At 38.0% G+C, this 20203-nt stretch overlaps 1 protein-coding gene across 1 annotated transcript in view; it reads left to right on the forward strand.

Annotated features, from left to right (window-relative positions):
* The first annotated feature begins 10378 nt into the window (after positions 1-10378).
* LOC107099664 (zinc finger CCCH domain-containing protein 3-like) overlaps positions 10379-20203 on the forward strand; it is a 23406-nt gene continuing 13581 nt past the window's right edge. Inside the window, exon 1 of the mRNA XM_015397885.1 lies at positions 10379-10531. The gene's annotated coding sequence lies outside the window, so the exon portion shown is untranslated. The remainder of the gene's footprint in view (positions 10532-20203) is intronic.

A 20203-nucleotide genomic window follows, 5' to 3' on the forward strand; every position in this document is an offset into this window, starting at 1 on the left:
AATGTAGCTAATATTTATTTCCAAAGTCTACATATCAAGATAAAATTGTCTGTTAATGGATTTATAAGTAGCACTAATCACAATGTTAAACTATTTTAGTATCAGTAGGATGTGTTTTGTAAGCAAAAGATGTTAGGTCTTTGATATATATATATATATATATATATATATATATATATATATATATATATATATATATTTTTTTTTTTTTTTTGTTCTGGTTGTGTTTTGAAAAAAACATTGATCCTGTAAAAACAGGGCATTTTTAGTTATTGTGTTTCCCACACTTATGTTCCTTTAATTCAAAACTCTGGAACAAACACAGTAAATATAATGTAGCAGCATCCTCTGGTGTCTCTGCTTAAACATCCGTCCTTCTGCTTTTCTCAAACCTGTTGCCAGTTTCCATTCTGTCTTTGACAAATGTATGATGCCAGAGATCCTCCCATTAGCCTTGTAGATCACGTCCTTGTCTCTCACAATGTGGCAAAAACCGAAGTTGAGACCTAATGTCCAACCGGCTGACCAGGGCTCATCACTCACTAATCCAAAAGAATCAGCAGCGTGATGGATGTGCATCATGCTGGCGTCTGCAACCAGAAGCTCAGTTCTGCTTTAACTCTACACTAGTGATTCACCACTGCTCCTTGTGTGTCTGTCTGTCTGGGTGTGTGTGTGTGGTGACTGACGATCTGCAGGGTCCTACATGTGTCTTCAACCCATCACTCAGTATGATGGAGTCAAACCAGCGTCCTTTCTTTTCAGTATTGCTTCATTCCTGGGCAATGGTCTCATCAGCCAACATTTCCAACATTTTACCGACCTTTTCTGTTTGCAGCAACAACAAAAAAAAATTACAACACAGAAATGACAAATAGTTTCTGGACGGCCAGAACAAACACCTGATTAATTTACTTGGATTGGGATATTTTCATATAAATGATACAGAGTTGGGGCTGCAGTAATATAAATTATTTTTTGAAATTGAAAGAAAAATTGACCTTTTGAAATTCTATCCCCAGCCTTGTTCTCAGATTCTTTCAATCTTTTCCCTATGTAATTATTAGTCTCTTTAGAGGAATATACAACACATAAAATGTTGATGGAAAACATACTACAGTTCATACAATGCTGTTTGCATGGTTTTGTTAAGTCGCCAAAATATTTTTCATCAAAAGCAACAAACATTTAAATGGTAGAAAAAATACAGTTTATTCAACGTTCAAAACCATTTTGAAAAATTGTAATTAGATATTGTTAAGCTTAATACATTAGGGGGAAACAATGCTACTTTATTGGCATTATTTTTCAGAATTGCAGCTTTAAGCCTCTCTAAATCTCCAATTTTCAACAGAAAAGTATCCGTCCACCTATCTGTATGTGGAGGATTTCATTGGTCACTGCTGTCCCTGCCAGGGCTGTTCGGTGCTTTAAGATCTTGCCACGTTTCTCTTAGGGATGAAGTTCACACCTCAAGTGAAATATTGTCCTGTCCTTTCGGGATGCTTTCACTTAACCTCCAAGTGGTCTAGCCTTTTCCTTGAAAACACTTTACGAGCCGCACTTATCCTTCCATTCACAAATACCTACATCCATACCCAGTGTGCTCATAAATAGATGCACTTGGAACTTATGTAATAATGGTTGTTCTTAAGTGGACAAAGCCTCAGGCTCTTCCTCTTGATGTGTCTAATGGGACTGCTGATTGGCAGCCAGCATCATCCTTTTAAACAGACATGACTCTTACTTGTGCCACACAACCATCACAGGACCCAACTGGGACCGCTTGACGAGATCATAAAGTGACTGAATGTTGATCAAGGCTAGAGATTTTGGCAGGTCTGAGGGTCAGGTCGGGGTCAAGGTTAAGTTCACAGGTAAAGCATGTTTTCATCATCTCTTATTTACGGTATTGATGTTCTTTATGGCTTTAGGAACATACAGCTGCTCTGGAAAAGTACATATGAAATCTGGTATTCAATTATTCATCAAGGATGCTGTCTCCTTGCATTTTGCTCAACATTAGGGAAAAATACTTGATGATTGTGCTTTTGATATTTTGATACTATTTTTCAAAAGACTATAGATTCAAATTTTACAAAATAATAATAGTAGGTAACATTTTAGGCCGATTACACCTAAGCTCAATGAAGTGGACATACTTATATTTTTTAAAGGTTACTTACTCTAAAGACACTGCAGTTTATTACGGTAAATACTTTTTTTCTGTCATGGTTTAAAGCTGTGCACACAGCCATTACTCCCACTGTTGTTGATACTTTGTTCAACCCACTTTTACCTATAGAAATGTTCTTACTCTTCTGTTTGATTTCATGCAGTTGGAGTACACATAAAGACTAAACAGTCATTCATCTTTTTAAAATATTTCTAGATCAAGCTGGACAGGTTCATTTCAGAAAAACACCTAAAAACTAACCAGGCCTTCTGCTTGGGCTAGGAAACTTAGTTAAACCTAACCCTTCCTTCCATACATAACATCAATACTTAACTCTAATTATTGTTTTAGATTGTTCTAAATATTTTTTTTTTACAATTTTTGCCAAATGTAGACTTTCTAACTGTGCAGTGAAATGTTATCCAGTGTTTGATATCTAACATATTAATAACATTACCGTACATAGGTTATTTTTTTAGAAAACACCTGACAAAAATAGGCAATATCACAACTTAATGTATTTTGAGCATGAAAATGTTTATTCAAATGTGTATTTAATGAGACCAACCCTGACTTTTTTTGTTTCCCAAAAGTTGAGCATTTTGTCCTGTTTCTGAATCCAAAATATTGCCAGGAAAGGACTTTGAGTGTGTGGAGCCTTTTTGAATAAATAACTGAATGAACAACTTCATCTTTTCTTTTGAAGGTTCAGTAAAAAAAAAAAAAATAAAATAAAGAAAAACATGAATGTGGTTTAGTTTTACTGATTCTGGGTTCAATGAAAACTGAAACACAACACTAAAACAAGCTTCCTATTTCTTATAGTTTGGGTTTGTCTGCCTTTGTGGCATAAATTTAAGAACCGACAAATAGTTTTTTTAAAGACTAAATACACATTCCTTAAAGTGCTGTTTAAACATTGTTTGCAAAATCTGAATCTGTTGTAGTGGTTTGGATGGCTAATTACACTCAGTTTAAGAACCCCAGATCCAGCTTGAGTTAAGAGTTTTCAAGACATCAAACAGATAACATGGTCCAATGGCCATGGGTAAATTTTTAAAAATCAGATTGCAATGTGGAAAATCACAGATGAACCATGTCAGTTTAACTTAAATTAAATGTAAAATCACTGCATTTCTTAAGCAAATTTGAATACTTTTGGTTATCTCTCCCTCGACTTATGACAGAACTTATGAGATCCAATATTTACACAAATGTATACAGTATGTAACTGAAGTTAAGAGATTAACCAATAATTAGTAATAAAGTGCTCTTATTAAATGGGAATGTTTAACCTTGTTGATTTGTTTTCTTGTTGGGATTTTCAGTTTTATGAGGGTCAATGCACTTAGTAAAAATCAGTTCCTTAAAAAAAACATACCAAAAAAAAGCTCTCCGAGCTTTTCACATCTGCTTAAAATCTGGCTAAAACTTCTTTCCAGTATTTACCGTCATATTTTCATGCTAATAACCTCCTGGTCATACTAAAAACATGTAAATACAGTAATGCAACTGAAAAATTAACTAAAGATGCATCCAGATTGTATTTTCCTTCTATCTTGCACAGTTTCTTGCTGTTTAGTTCGTGCAACAGCCCTTTAAGTGGAGGACTTTTCCTGCCCTCCTCTCCCTCGTCTGCCTGAGGTTTTCCAGGTCAGCTGGTGTCGTTTACAGCTGATGGTTTCACTGTGATGATGGACGATTAGCCCTCCCACACACCCACATACAGACACACACTTAGTGTCTCCCCCACCCTCTTCTCTGTTTTTAAACACGCCCCTGTGAGATGACATTACATCACTACCACCATGACTGGTATCATCTGCTCACAGCAAACGCCAGGGGTCTTCTATTTCTGTGGGTGGCCTCGTCTACCTGTCGGTGTGTGCTAACTTATGTCCTCTGCATACATGGTTTTGAAACCCTCAGGTATTTCTCTCAAATCCTGAAGTGGAGTTGCTGGATAGAGACAAATGTTTGGTTCAACTGTCATTTTTAACTAACTTGCAGTCATGTTAATTTAGCAATGAAGCCAAAAGCAGCTGAACCATCTGTCAGTCATCTAATTTACACTTATGCTGGTTGCCTCAATCCACTTATATGTCTTTTTGTCTACTTGAATGAATATTCTCTGTGAGACCTCTATTTTTGGAAATACTATGTCCCTTTGAGCCTAATTTTATGATTCGAAAAATCCGGTCCTTTGAAATTGCAGTTGCTCACAAAGTTGTGACTTTGTCAACTGAGTATTTAACGTAATATATTGAAGGAAGAGTGGCATGTAGAGAAATAGATTGAGTAAAAGCAATGAGAAATCTCATATAGTTGTTATAGTTGGTCAAAGGCCATGGTGGTGACATGGCAAACATATAAAAGATGGCTTGGTCATGTAAAAGCAATATTGAAGATCATAGCCTATAAAAAAAAGCAAAGTGTGATGCAATGTGGTACTGTACATTGCCCTAGAGACAGCATCCTACTAATGAAACACGGTTGTGGCAGCATTATGCTGTAGGATGGTATTTTTTCACCAGGGGTAGGGAAGCTATTCAGATGAGATGGCCGGCAAGATAACAATTCTTCGCATATAGCCAGATGTGTAAAAAGAAGAGGGATAGCTGTTATTTCTCTAAAACTATTTATACAGGGTATTGACCAAATACAGCTAAATACATTCTTAAATGTGTAAGGCGAGTTTAGTACCTATGCAAGTATATAACCCATGTGTTAAAAAAAAACAGCAATGGCTCACACATTTAATACAGCATGAGCCAGCTAGGCTTTTCAAGGAATGAAGTTCTCTGTTGGTGCGGTCTGGCTTTAAACTCTCCTGACACCTTCAGATAGTCTGTCGGAAAGCATCACTGAATGTCAAACATGCAGAGAACATGTTATCATCTGTGTGCTGGCTCACACTGAGTTATTAAATCGTGGTAACTCCCTTGTTAAATCTGATGTAAGCATGACACGGCTGTCTTCTGTGAGAGCGTGGAGCTGTGGGAGTCAGAAGATGAGCCCCAGGGGAGGGGCGCATGGAATGGCAGCGGGAACAGACGCTGTCAATAATAAGATTTATTATCCATCGCCTTGTCCCAGGAAGGGGGTACAGAGAGAACGCTGTTTGCTGGTATCAGCCGTCAGGTACAGGAGAAGGCACTTCTTGAAGATTCATAAGAGGATGGAGGATTGAATGTTGAGAGTTTTGACCTGTCAGCCGCCTCAGTCAGAGGGCTGAAAGATCGCAAGGCAGAACTTTTTTCAAAGCCGAGGCCAAAACGTTTGAATTAGATTCAGTCATCTTTGGGAACTACATAGTTCATCACATTTAGATCCATTTATGTGATGCTCTGTTTTTTATTTTATTTAATTTTTTTTTTTTATTTGGTGACAAAGAAACACTTGACTATCTTTTTAAAGACATTTGACTTGATTTTAAGCTGGTTTTATGGAAGAGGATCAGACCTGTAATCATGGGGGTTCATGTAGGTTTTTGCAGATTGTGATGGTTTTATTTGTGTTGCATTAGAATGTTGCCTCCTAGGTTAATAAAGGTTTTAATCCTTCAGAAATTGCATTGGTAGAAGAAAACATGGAAACTGCTAATATAGCATTTTGTGTTTGTTAGTGACAACATATTTATCGATCTAAAAAAACAAATTAAGTCCCTAGGGAAACCATGTTCCCCTTACTTGGACTGTGGCAGAAAACCTCCTGTAGAGGGATTAGTTGGATAACATTTAGAAACTGCCGTTTTTTTTAGACTGCATGGCAGACTGGTTGCAGACAGAGCAATGAGTGCATGGTGAGGCAGCAAGAGTAGATTATCTGGGGATTCTCCACGGTGCATCAGGGGAGATAGATGGATGGCGTGCAAGCTGCATGCGTCTTCCCAGAGCCAAGTGCCACTTGCAAGGCAATCCACTGTCAAAGGTCTATTAAGGGAAGATTGAGACCCTAGGTGTATATGTGTGTGTGTGAGTTTGTGTTCACATGCTCATTGGTCATGGTCCTTCAGTGGAAGATTGAGACCCCAGTGCCCCCAGAGCCACTCAACCAACACAACCTGCAGTGGTTTACAATCAGCGCAGCACTGTCCATCCATCCATGTTCGCATTCAAACACACACATACAGGCACACACACCAGTTTGTATTTCTATCCATATTAAGACTTTACATTGACTCATATTTGTTTTACTTACTGTATTTATGCCTAACGATTTCATTACCCCTAACCCTAACTATAAGCAGCATATTTCAAACCCTAAGCTTAACCTAAAGTTAATTCACACCATACCTCTAAACTGACACCATGACATTAAAAATGGGCTTCCACCGCATTAGGACTAGCCTTTGGTTCCCACAAACCAGTAAACTCAAATCTTGCAATATGTATTGAGGACCATGTTTTGACTAGGGATGTCTAGATATATTAATATCACAATCAGTCTGATCTCAGCTAAAAAATAAATACTGGCTCTATCACCCTGCATCTCAAATCTCTCATAGTAGCACCTTACAAAAGTATTCAGCCCACTTAAAGTGTTTGCCTTTCGCCACATAAACATAAAGATATTAAAATGTTATCTATTGTGAAGAATCAACAAGTGGGACACAATCATGAAGTGTAACGGAATATATTAGACATTTTAAATAAAAAAACAGAAGAATGGGGCGTACAACTTGAATCAGCCCCTTTTCTTTCAGTGCAGCAAACTCTCGCCAGAAGTTCAGAATCCCCCTGTTTGTAATCAGATCTCAGTATAATGCACCAGCTCTGTGATAGTCTAAGCGGTATGTTTAAAGCACGTAGAGTATCGTGAAGAAAAAGGAACACACCAGGCAGGTTCAAGATACTGTTGTAGAGAAGTTTAAAGCCAGATTTTGATACCAAAAGATTTCCCAAGCTTTACACATCCCAAGGAGCACTATGGAAGCAATAATATTGAAATGAAGACCACTGCAAATCTACAAAGACCTGGTTGCCTGCCTAAACTTTCAACTCAAACAAGGAGAAGACTGATCAAAGATGCACTTAAAAGGCCAATGATCACTATAGATGAACTACAGAGATCTACAGCTGAGTCGGGAGATTCTTTCCATAGGACAACAATCAGTCATATACTGCACAAATCTGGCCTTTATGGAAGAAAGCCATTTCTTAAAGATATCCATAAAAACTCCTATTTTAAGTTTGCCACGAGTCACATGGGAGACACAGCAGACATGTGGAATAAGGGCCTCTGGTCAGACAAAAGCAAAATCTACAATACAAAAAGCAACACATCTCATCACCCTGAACACACCATCCCTACTGTCAAATATGGTGGTGGTGGCAGCATCATGGTTTGGGCCTTTTATTCGGCAGGGACAGGGAAGATGGTTAAAATATCCAATAAATTTCATCCCACTTCATGTTTGTGTCCCACGTGTTGTTGATTCTACACAAAGAATTACAATTTTATATCTTTATGTCTGAAACTTAAAATGTGGAAAAAGGTCAAAAAGTTCAAGGGGGCCAAATAATTTCGCAAGGCACTGTAGACCATACCTAGACGTTACCCTAAACTCAGTTCACACATTAGTTCTAAACATAACTGTTAGCAAAATAGGAATTGAAGACCAGAAAAACGTCTTTTTTTGGTGCATACGGTCCTCAATTTGATAGAGAAATTGTAAAAATGGTCCTTACTCCAAAACAGCCAAAACAGGAGCAGACAGATGCACACACACATAAAGTCACACACACATATAACATACTGTAGGACAAACACTACATCCAGATGCTATTAAGGAGCAGCCATGGTAAAGCAGCTATGTGTCCACACTGTAAACAGGGCAACCATCATTATGTCTTCAGGGAGGTTTTAGAGACAGATTGAAGTGCAGGTTAAGAAAGTTAAGGGTGGGCATGTACTGTGTTGCAAGGTGGGAATCATGGCAATACCTTTGACAAGCCCTATTTGTCATCTGGCTTTACATCCAAAGCGAACCCATTGTTGTAGAGATGGATTGTGGGAGAAAAAGGGACCCAAAGCCTGGCAACTAATCCAGTACAAACCAGCAGCACTGCCCTCTTTTCCTTCACTGTGCTTGTCTTTGAGGAACAAACACATTACCTTTAACTCTTACAATTACAATGAAGTTTACGACACAGCTCCTATGGAGTCTTTAAACTCCGCCACAGTATGGCATTTTATTTGATTATATTCCACATTTTAATAAAAAACATCTGAAATCTTAAAGTAGAAAAATATTTAGCTTTAAAATGTTTTGAATGGGTTTAAAATATAAACAATCTGAATTAAGTAAGTTTTTGATTTTATCATCTTTGGTCAAATTTGCTCAATCCAAACGTATCTATTTCTGTTATTGTGTTTATGTCAGAGAATCTGCTCGCTCTATAACTGAACTCTTATTGAAAATTTCAAAGCTTTTTTTTCTGCTTGAAGAAAAAAAAATCTGATTAGCCAAAATTGTTATTTTCTATATTTGGCCTAAAAGAAACCTTCACACTGGCAACTGAATGCTTCGGTAAGGCTGTCAGCTTTTTTCTCACCTTTTGACTGTCAATCCAAGATCACTCTTTATTTAATACTGGTGGTTATTTTAGTGCTGCCTGAATCACAAAGGTGTGATTATGGTATATTAACACATTTATTTAAAGCTTTTATATGTGCTTGTGTTGGAGACGGTTAAAGCTTCTGACTGTTGTTTGTTCAAAGCTAAACGTTGACCTAAGATGGATTATCTGGCAGATGAAACTAGTGCCTGTTTACCACAGCTCTATACTTCATGCTTTGTTATTGGGCAATAATTAAGATTGTGTTGTTTATGAACAACTTGTGCAAAAGTGAATACAAAGTGGGCTTGTCATCAGGTGCAAAAACTCATCTGTTATCCCTCTTTTATCACTCAGAAAATACTGCGGGCTTTGCTTATTAGAAGAACCAATGTTTTCTCTAACTGCTGCTCAGAATGAGTAAAGGCAAGCAGGAGAAGTACATAAACAGGGTTTGAAAGTAGAAATTTTACCTTTTTATTGGCGTTTATTATTGCATTTTGGAAAGCCAGTCTCCATGTATGAAAGCAAGATACTTTATACCAAGAACAGAACCTCTGTAATAATTAAACACACTCAAATCTGTCAAATGTTAGCCTTTGGATCTTGTCTAATCTCAGAATTACAAGCAAGTCAAGAAGCAGGTCTGTCTGGGAGGTTGGGGATCAAAGTTTAGAAGATGAATAACTTAAAGAATTTTAAAGTAGTTGAAGTTAAAATAGCTATTTTAAATTTTCAAATTTCAATTACTGCATTATTAAGCCTTCTGTCGAGTTTTAGTGCTACAATTGGGGCTACAGGTGATTGTAACTCATACAGGATGTTTTAATATATAAATTCTTTAGTTTTACTTTACTTTAGCCTGATTCAATCTAAGTTGTTAAAATGTTTAGAAAAAATTAACTCGATCATGTTTGACAAAGTCCAGCATGTTCTGACTAAACAGTTTATAGAACTTGTGGGTTGCTGCAGTGTTATGTGTCATAAACCAGAAGCAACCAAATGCAAAGAAAGGTGTCAGTAACTAAAAAGAACAAAAACAATTGCTTTCTTTTACCAGCTTTACAGTTTGGACTCCAGTAGACTCACTGCTTCTGGGAAGTCTTCTCTGTTGGTAAACTGATGTACACAGGACCTCAGATTATCCACAATGCAAATTCATTTTTTTGTCTCAGTGTGTCATCCAGGCCAGGCTTTCATAAAACAACATGATGGATATGCATACAAATAAATAAATAAAAACACATGGGGCCCCTCTTTTTCCCCGATTCCAATCGCTCTAGTCCTCTGCTTCTCCACTGATGGATTTGTAAAATGATATAACAAATGAGACTTAAAGTGAGAAGGAAGGAGGGAGGCAGGGCAGGAGGGATGAAGGCACAGCACAGAAAGACAGAGCAAATGATTTATTAGACTCATAAAAATTCTGCCTCTGTTATTCCCTTTCATTTTTATATGTGAAGCTTATTAAAGAGCACACCTGCCAGAGTCTTCAAATCTGTGTGTATATGTATGTGTGTATGTGTGTGTGTTTGAAATGATGGGAATGTGCATTTGTTGATGTGCTGACTGGATACATTTTACTGCGGCCTCTGTTTTTGTGTGTGGTCAGACTCATCCATTCCTTATTACTGCTGTCCACAGATACTGTCTCTACATCCCATCTAAGCCCCGCCTCCAAGCGAGTGTTCAGGACACGCTACAAGATAGTGACCCGTCCGGGTACCAGTGGTGTGCAGACTCCGCAGCACAACCCAGCGCTCACCTGGCGAGCAAGGAAGATTCAGTCAGCAAGGTAATCTATGAGAACATTGTTGTTATATTTGAGGCGTCTGCAGCAGGGGCAGGACATTTATAGTAACCAAGAGTAGAAAATGGCTATTTAGGTATGCTCCACCCACAATGGGTGGATCTTCTCCTGAATCTCATTACAGCCACAATTCTCTATAATTACTGTGACATGTCAGGTGTCAAAGTAATTATAGAGAGTTTTTTGAAGCTGTGCTCAGAAGACCAGAATGTATATTTCCCCCTGTATCTAAATAAAAACAGTTTGAATTGCTCTTAAAAAAACCAAAAAAACCGAAATTCACCACATTAAACAAGGATATCAACACTAATGTGTTTTTAGCAGAGAAAAAAAGTCAGGGCACCCTTCTAATGGCTGGTTTATCCTAGTTCTCACAATCTAAATAAATATCTTGCCCATGAAAATGGATTCAACAGCAGCCTTATACAATTTATTTCTTTAAAATAAATTTCCTTTATAATTACTTAAGTGATCAATAACAGCAGCTTGTTAGGTTGCTTCGAGGTACTACTGTGTTACTGCTTTTAATGGACAGTTTAATTTTGGCTCCAACATTTGTTTACGTTGACTTGTGTTCTAGTTAGCCTCCTTAAAGGCACACCATGTAAATTTTGACCAGTAGGAACGCTAGACCTTTAACGTTCACGTCTAGCAATCCTTGCGGCCACAAGCGCCACAGTGCTGTCGCAAAAGTCAACAAAAAGTCAGCCGGCCAGCCTCCCATGTCTTTTGATTGGAGACCTAGGTGTCTTGGTTTGCCTTGGGGGACGTGAGAAACCCTGCTGCTCTCTGGAGAGCACTGCTGGGGCAGGCCGGCTTGGTTTCCACTAAACATTGAAAAAAGTAACAAAGATATATAACTGTATACTTGGAGCAAAGCTTTAACTCACCAGTCTAATAATAAAGTTGAGGAAAGAGAATCGGTTTAACATCTGGCTTTTTCTTTCAGCCTGTTTCAACTCCTTTCAAAGGTCGACTCTTGTTTTTCGGCGTGCACGATTCCTTTCAAGTTTTCTCTTTTTAGCCTCAGAAGGTTTAAATTTTTTCCGTGCCTCAGCCATGACCATTTGCCGAGCAGCCAGAAAAATAGTAGTGCAAAAGCCTTAGTTCCATAACTAAAGAAGATCCTGTGGCCACAAAGCGATACGTTCTTCCAGGTCAGGTGACCTGGCCAATGACGGCACGTTTTATCCCAACTTACATAGTCGGTGTTTTAAGAGGGGAGCCTCGTCCGTAGCATTAATAGTGTCAAGCGCTGTAGAAGTAACCACGAGGGTGTGCTGCTCTGTTTTGATGCTTCACTATTTAATAATGGCTGAGCCATTAGCTATTTAATGTTTTCAGCTGTTGATACTGCAGTAGAGTACTGTGTGATTAGAATGGACCATTTCAGGGTTTGAAACTGTGCACCTCAGAATTACATCTTAACAAAGGAGCTAAGACCAACAACACGTGGGTCAAAGATGGTCAAAGTCTGCCAACACAGGTGCTTTAGCATTATTGGCGTACCTAGCATGTGATTTTTGTCAGCATTTCCTGTTTTTTCAGGAACTAAAACGTTTTTTTTTTGTTTTTTTTTACTGCAATTTGCAGGTCTTAGCTAGTTTTAGCTTTTCATAATTACTTGATTGATACAATAAAAATATTTCTGTGTTATTTTACATTAATATCTTTCTTTGTTTTTACTCCGTTTGTTTATTTTGACTTATAGATATATTGTGCACGTTTAACAGTTAAGTATTTATTCTTCTTTTTCATAAATCCCCTTAAAACGGTTTGACATGTAAAATAAGTTTTCCTCTACTTAACCCTTCCTGTGTTTGCTAAATAAATAAGATGCTGTGTCAGAATGACTTTAGTATTTATAACTTTCGTACTTCAAAAGACATTATCCATATAAAATAAAATACCCATTTATGCAAAGCAGCAGACTGCACTGCTTTTCCTCTTTTCCCATCCTCTGGTACAACTCTGGTTCATTTCAACTTGTTGCCTGGAACATGAGCTATGATTCCTTAAAAAGGCAAGGGTTGAAAGATTTTGCCAAATAACAAAATAGCATTTTTTCCCTTGCGCTAGCCATAAGCATATAGATGTTTGTCTTCAGGATGTTTGACCTTGTAAATGTACTTTTTCAGAGCCCATCATCGCAAGACTTTGCTCTTGCTTTGAGCTAAAATGTTGCCTGTTGTGGGAAAAGTGCTCACTTCTATTCGTATGCATAGTTCTACATGCTAGCTGCAATGCATTCTTCACTTCTGCTTGGTGACACACCCGCTTAAAGGGTATTACCACCACCTAAAGGGCTGAGTGTAATAGTATGCGCCTTACTCTTATATGAACAAAATTGCATGGCGCTGCGATTAAAATTTTTACTTTTTTTAAATTGCAATTGCATTGCATTTCAGTTAATTACCCAGCCCTATTTCCCACCTAGTCAATTAGCCTTAAATCATTAATTTGTGACACAAATATTTCCTCAGTTTAACAAAAATCTTGAATGATTTATTAAAAATTTCAGTATGAGATCTTAAGGTCTTAAGATAACCTACACTATCCTTTGCAGCTTAATGTGTCTCCATTCACAATTAAAGATCTGCGGATATTTTTGAAGTTGGCGACTGTTTTTAAAGGTACTTCTCTACTAACTTTTTCATTTGCTTGTTTATTCCGTGATTCAGTTTTGGGTTTTAAGGGAAGTGAAGGAGGGGTGATCATTTGTTTAATCTAGATTTGGTGAGATAGAGGGGCCTGGAGCGTGGCTGGCCGCAGCCTCTGGTGACTTATTACTATTCATTTAGCTGCTGCAGTAAATATTGATTCATCAAGGGATTTTCAATTTGAGCCCGTTGACATGCTGTGAAATATCACCATGTGTGTACAAGTGAAGGGAGAGATAGGGTGGGAGGGGGGACAGGTCGGGTCCCCTGGGATGGGGCCACTCTACTCGTTCATCTCTCAAGCTTATCTATCAGTTAAACTCCAAAGAGCAGCAGCTCCTTTTATCAGTTTGATGCTATTGAGTGGTGCATGAGCTCATATTCTTTGCTCTTAACTACGGAGTGCTGCTCTATATCTTTGGCCTATCACACCTACTGATCCCGGTCCTCATAGGTCCTCAGGTCTTATCTCTGTGGGTGATCATCGCTGCATCCCATTCTGCTTTAAAAAGAGCAGCTGCGACTTAAAACAAGGAATAAATAGTTAAAAAATAAATTGGGGCACTGGATTTTTTATTTCATGTTGAAGAAATGATCTTACTATTCAGTTAATTAACAAAAAAATGGTTTTCAATCTCTTAAAAGAGGTTATAATTGTTGTGTTGTGATAATCTGTTCATAAAATTCTCAGATATTTTTGCGCCAATTCCAGCGTCTATTTATTTTTTTTTAAAACCACCTGTTAAAAACGTTTTTTGAAAGAAATCACATACTTTTCAAAGCTAAAAATCCTTCAGTATTATTGTCAGCATCACATGTCAGCAGTTATATTGTCTGATACTTGGATTATTTCAGGAAGCAAGTCCTGAACCGTAAAGACCTACTGTGTAATGTATCAGTGGTTTGATATGTGGCTACAAGTTTTGGATACCACTTTTTTCAGTTTTCAGGAGTCTTCATTCTGAAGTCAGCAGGTTGCAATACTCCCAGTGCCTGAGCGTAGTTACATGTGGTCAAATATATAGCGCTGTTATTGCTGACATTTAAATTAGCAAAACATCAGCTTACCTGCCAAATGCAAGTTTAAAGTTATCTTTAATGCCTGCATCAATATTGTGCCAGTGCTTTTAATTAGTCAGCCAAATATTTTTAAATGCAGCTATGAATCATTTGTGAATATAATCTAACAAATAACTCTGTTGCTGATCAACGCCTCAGTGAATTAATGGCAACTCAAAGCCAGATCACATTGACTATGAGAAGAAAATTAATGAGACTTTTAACTTCTTCAGCTACAGGCTTCCACAATAACACTTTGGAACGCCATTAACTTGCAAATTAACAGCGGTCCAAACAAGCTACTTGTAAAGTTTTATTGACCCAAACTAATTTATAGGTGAAAGCAGCCTAAAATCAACAAGACATATAGTTTGAAATCCAGTTGCTATAACTGCAATCTCTTTGTTGGCACTTTCAGAACTTTAATGAAAAATAGTTTACAGTTAAAGATATTGTTCAAGTGTAATATATTCAATTCACTCACCAGTTTTTAAAATAATCCTAAAACTTGTATTGTTTTTCCTTTTTTTCACTTTGTGTCTAACGTTTTCTTTGAAGGTGATGGATGGGGATTTCTTTTAAAGTGGACAAGAACGGCATCATGAAAGGTCTTACCTAATGTTGTTAAAAGCTATTAAACTGCTATGAATTACTTATGTGCTTCCACATAGTTAAAATTCTATTTAAAACCCAATATTCACCACATGCAAAGATATATTATGAATTTGTCCTTTTTATACTTTTGTACCTTCTCACAGCTATACATTTTAGTATTTTTTTAGAGAAATTCCGTAAGCTTATAATGAAAAATATCTATACAATAGCCTTTTTATATGACCCTTTAGAATTTAAACCTCTTTTGATCAGCAGACTGATACCTCAGTGGTTCGGTGGCCATGTATCTATAAGCCTGTAACCTATTTTCACGAATTTACTTTGGTTTGGAAATTCGCACGCTGTTCTAAGGATGTGAGTGAAGATGTGTCTGACCTAGCAAACAATCAAAGCGTTATATTCAAGATGAAGTTTGCTGATACTAAGAAGCGACCAGCATCGAGCTCAGCTCAAGACACCAATGCTATCTCCATGTAGGGTGGAAAAAAGAAACCAGAAAAAAAAAAAAAAAACATTGTTAAGTACAATTGCACGTTATGAGAACAAGCAGGATAGTGCTGCAGTTCTGTGTTTTCACCACAGGTGGCAGAAACCTTTGAAAACTCAGTAATGCCTCTTCAAGCTAGCCTGATAAACCAGACTAAATGTGAGATTAAATGTGTAATTTAGTCTGGCCCCAATGAATGACACAACGGAAGATTGTTGAGAACAAACCGTTGTTTTTCAAACCATGTCTGTGCTTATTGGCCAATGCTCTGACCAATGAGCACAACTGACTGTGATGTGGTAAGTCTGACAGGAAGCTGGTGGGGGAGTGTAAACAAACAGCCTGTCGTTAAAACAGCGAATACATCCTTCTCAAAAATGAATGAACGAAGAGCCTCTTTCTGCTCACGTTTCAACGAAAACCCCAAGTCTAATCCTTCTAAAACTGAGTCCAAAGCTAAGTCAAAAATCGCCATTAGATCCAGCAGTCTTTCACTCACGACTATGCCGAGAGAAGGCCGCTGCGGACGGGCTGCCGTTAGCCCTGGCTGCCGTTAGCCTCGGAGGTCCACTGGTTGCCGCGGTCCTCTCAACTTCGGAATTTTTTTTTTCATTACCGGTACTCATTTAATCGTTAAATAGACCATATAGTGACGCTTTAATATAATTATTATATTATAATTAGTATAATATTCTCACCTCAAATGATCTTAAAATGTACTTTTATTGAACAACTGCAACAGAAAAGAGAACTTTTAACTTTCAATGGAGCGCTCCATTGAAAGCAGCTGATGCCGTGGTGCATGCTAATAGTTCAATAACTGTTGCCATCTTCCTTGTGCTTTCTCCAGCATTGTGCAAATTTGTCGTCACGCCCTCAAAACCCTGCCCGCGTTGCATCCAAAAATTCAAAACAAATCTCTGCGTTGTGAATGGCCCTCCGGTTCTAGGGCCTGGGGCATTGATCGAGGCTAGACCACTCACAGGCACTGCATAATTACGCATTTTGATGAGTCTCTTCAAACGCAAATGAGGCTTGCTTGAACTTTTTTTTTTTTCTCCACAAAGATAGAAACACATTTGTCAAGTAAATTCTGACGTAGCAAATTTTTGCCTCACATGACTGTCATCTGTGTCGGCATCCTGAATACAACGATTAGAATCGCACTTCTATCTCTACCTCTCTTAATGGCTTATATACCATTGCTAATACATGCTGACATGATAAAGCATCTACAACTTGCCTGATTCCTGCACATTCATTAACACTTCAGTCCATTATCTGTGGTCAGCAATAGTTTGCTACCTCCACTTCCTGTTTGTAACAGCCAAGTATAAAGCCAATCTAGAATAGAATAGGAGAAAATGGTCAATGCAATATTTTCTCTTAAATCACTCATTCAAACTAGTAAAGAATTAATTTGTTTGTACGAAAGCTTCTTTCATGAGGCCCATCACAATCATCAATGATACAGAACAACAGGAAACGTCATCTATTTTAAAACACTTTTAAACTTTAACAAAAACAGAAAGCAAATGATTAAACATGGATAATAATGTCTCACTAAACCTAAATATGCATTAGAAGCCATATTAGTCTCTTTAAATAAAACTCTATACTTTTTTTACGGACATAAATTGCACTTAATGAAAAGAAGAACATGACTATAATACATAAATAAAATTGATATGTTACATCTGATTCAGTAATTCAACTATTGATAATCTTATGGTTATAATTTTAAAGGTATTTTAATTAATATTACATGTTTTGAATGCTTCAAATGGTTCTCTCTTGGAAATTTTATGCACATAATTTATGTGTCTTAATACCGTACCAGAGTCAAATGAAAACTTTGAAAAGAATGAACCAAACAAAAAAACTGGAAGGTCCATTCTTTTTTTGGATGGAACCATTGCATTTCCTTTAAGTCACCAGAGGTGAGCCTCTCCACCGAGTATTCTATGCTGTTACCTAGTTTTAGTATGAAGATAGTGGAGCCGGGGGGTGATTTACTGCTGGGTGGCAGTTTGAAAGGGGAAAGTGGAGGAGGAGGAGGAGGGTTAGCTGCAGTATTTCAGGCCCCGCCACCAGAAAATAGATATAATCTCAACATTAACTCCATTAATAGTATCAGGAGTTGAATTAAGAAAGCCGTAAAGCATGCACTCTGGAGGATAAATTACAAGCCAGGCGTCTCCTCATCCCTCTCATAGCCTCCCTGTTTAAATCCACTGCTGTCTTAAATACTCCTAGATATTTTTTTTTCTTCTGGCTTTTTTTCTCTGGCTTCTTTTGGAAATTTTTTATCACACAGTTTCCACATCATTTCATTTATGTATACGTCAAAGCTAGCGACATGGCAACGGTTCCATAAGTGTAGTCTGTTTGAGTGTGTATGCTGTACATCTGTTCCGTACACACATGCTTGGCCTCAACGCTCATCTTCTTTAGTGCTTCAGTATCGATCAGCACAGGATGTAAGAGACTGGGCAATAAAGTGAAGCCGCGCTCCCTCTTCTTCACTTCTCTCCTCCTTTTCCCGCATTCTCATTCCTGTACATCCTCTTTTATCCCCCACTTCACTCATTTACTCATTACTTATCACATTAGTCATTTGTCTGTCGCTTACAGTCCCCCTGCTATTCCCTCAGCTGCTCCTTTCACCAGTCTCCTCCTGGTAGGTTCATCTCTTGGTATCCGATAAGCACCTGGAGAAGAGTCCTTGTATTCAGAGTTATCCAGGTGACTGTTTTTGCTGCGCTTTCTTTCAAGGGTAACTGTTTCCCGATATGAGCTCACTAATGCTTGGGTTGCAGACAAATAGACAAGGGCAGCATTATTCTGAGCAGTCGCGCGACCCTCCAAATTCTTCCCTGTCACTAAAACAAAAGTCGGATCATTCATCAACAGCTCCCGTAGTGCTGAATCGTGCTCTCCTTTATTTGTGCATCGCGCCGATCGGAGCCGAGCGCACTCACACCTGCCCACACAAGCACACTTGTCTCAAGGGAACTCTTTTACGCCCTTTCCTCCGTCCTCTGTTTCTTCCTTTATTTTCCTCGGTTTTACTCACTGTTCATTTATTATGAGTTTAGGTTCTTTTGCTTTGACCTCCAGACATCATTGTCCTGTTTTTTTAAGAGACCGAAAGTTTGTGAGGTGTACAAACTTGACAGGGCAACAAACCTGTGAAGCATCACTAACACTTTAGAGACCCTATTAAGTAATAGCTGATATCATTTATGGCAACTTGATTTGTTTTTGTTACTAGAAATATCGTCTAAGTTAGTGGGCTTCAATCCTGATTTTCAATACTGACTATCCTTCATGTTCTAGTTTTTTTCCTTGCTGGTTTTAGATGGTGGCTGAAGAGGTAATGCAGTCATAATAATAATAATAATCATACATTTTATTTAACAGCGCCTTTCTTGACACTCAAGGTCACTTTACAAATAATACAAAAAAAATAAATAAAAAGAGATGAAAATACAAAATACAGATACAGGAACATAATAATTCAGGTGTCATGGACCAGAGACATAGCTAAGACATGCAGGACAGTGAGTTTAAAGGAGTTAATATTGAAGACCCTTACACTAACATATAGAATTATTAAATACAAATGTTTTTATTAGTTTGATCATACAAAAAAAAATTTTTTTCTATTGAAAATCTTTTGTCAATGTTACATGAACATAAGCACAACTCAAAATCTGGTGTTTCTGTCGGCTCCCTCCTGCCAAGACCTACACAATGCACTGGTTTGCTGCACAGTGTGAAACAGCCAGGATGAGAATCAACTCTGAGGCCATGGTTCTCGGTTGGAAAAAGGTGGCTTTGTCCCCTTTAGGTGGATAAAAGTTCCTGCCTCCAAGGAGAAGTTCAAGTATCTTGGGGTCCTGTTCAGGAGTCAGGGCATCAATAGACCTATCAGTGCGGCTGCAGCTATAATGTGGACACTGTCTGCTGTGGTAAAGAAAGAGCTGAGCCAAAAGGCCAAGCTCTCAATTTTCCGGTCTAGGTTCCTAACTTCACCGATGCTCATGAAATCTGGATTGTGACAGAAAGAATGAAATCCCGGACACAAGCAGCTGAAATGAGCTTCTTCATATGGCTCGCCCTTCAAAAGGAGCTTGGTCATCCAGGAGAGGCTTGGATTAGAGCATCTTCTCCTCCACATTGAGAGGAATCAGCTAAGGTGGTGCAGGCATCTTTTTCGGATTCTCCCTGGTCGCCTCCCTGGGGAGCTGTTCCAGGCATGTCCTACCAGGAGGTGGCCTAGAGGGTGACCGAGGACACAGTGAAGGGACTCTGCCTCTTGCTGTCCTTGGAGCAGCTGCCTTACCCTTGCATAGCTGGAGGTTTCAAACTTTGGACTCACTCTTAAATTGCTGTTTTAAAGTTCTGTATTCGAGCAGCATTTTAAGATCATTGTTATATTTGGAGCTGAGATGAAAACAGGGTGTTGTATCAAATCAAATCCCTGCTTTTTATCATTGACAATGGTTTACATGTAATCCTTCAACAGTTTCCAATTCTTACTGGCCGTTAGCGAAATGCAGAGATGTGCCGGCACTAGAACACTAGCTCTTTATTTCTGTTACTGCCAATCGTAAAAGGTAACAGTTTAGACTAGGGTTGTCACGATACTAAACTTTTCAACTCGATACCGATACTAAGGAAAATATTCGATACTCGATACCATTTTCAATACCACAAGGATAAAAACAAAGACTCCAAAATTCTACAGAAATATTTTCATTAATAAATAAAATACAATAAATAAATACAATAAATGTTGTATGCTGTGCACAATACCATGCAAGCTTGATA

This window comes from Cyprinodon variegatus, unplaced genomic scaffold (assembly GCF_000732505.1).
Source record: "Cyprinodon variegatus isolate N-32 unplaced genomic scaffold, C_variegatus-1.0 Scaffold895, whole genome shotgun sequence".
Lineage (NCBI taxonomy): Eukaryota > Metazoa > Chordata > Actinopteri > Cyprinodontiformes > Cyprinodontidae > Cyprinodon > Cyprinodon variegatus.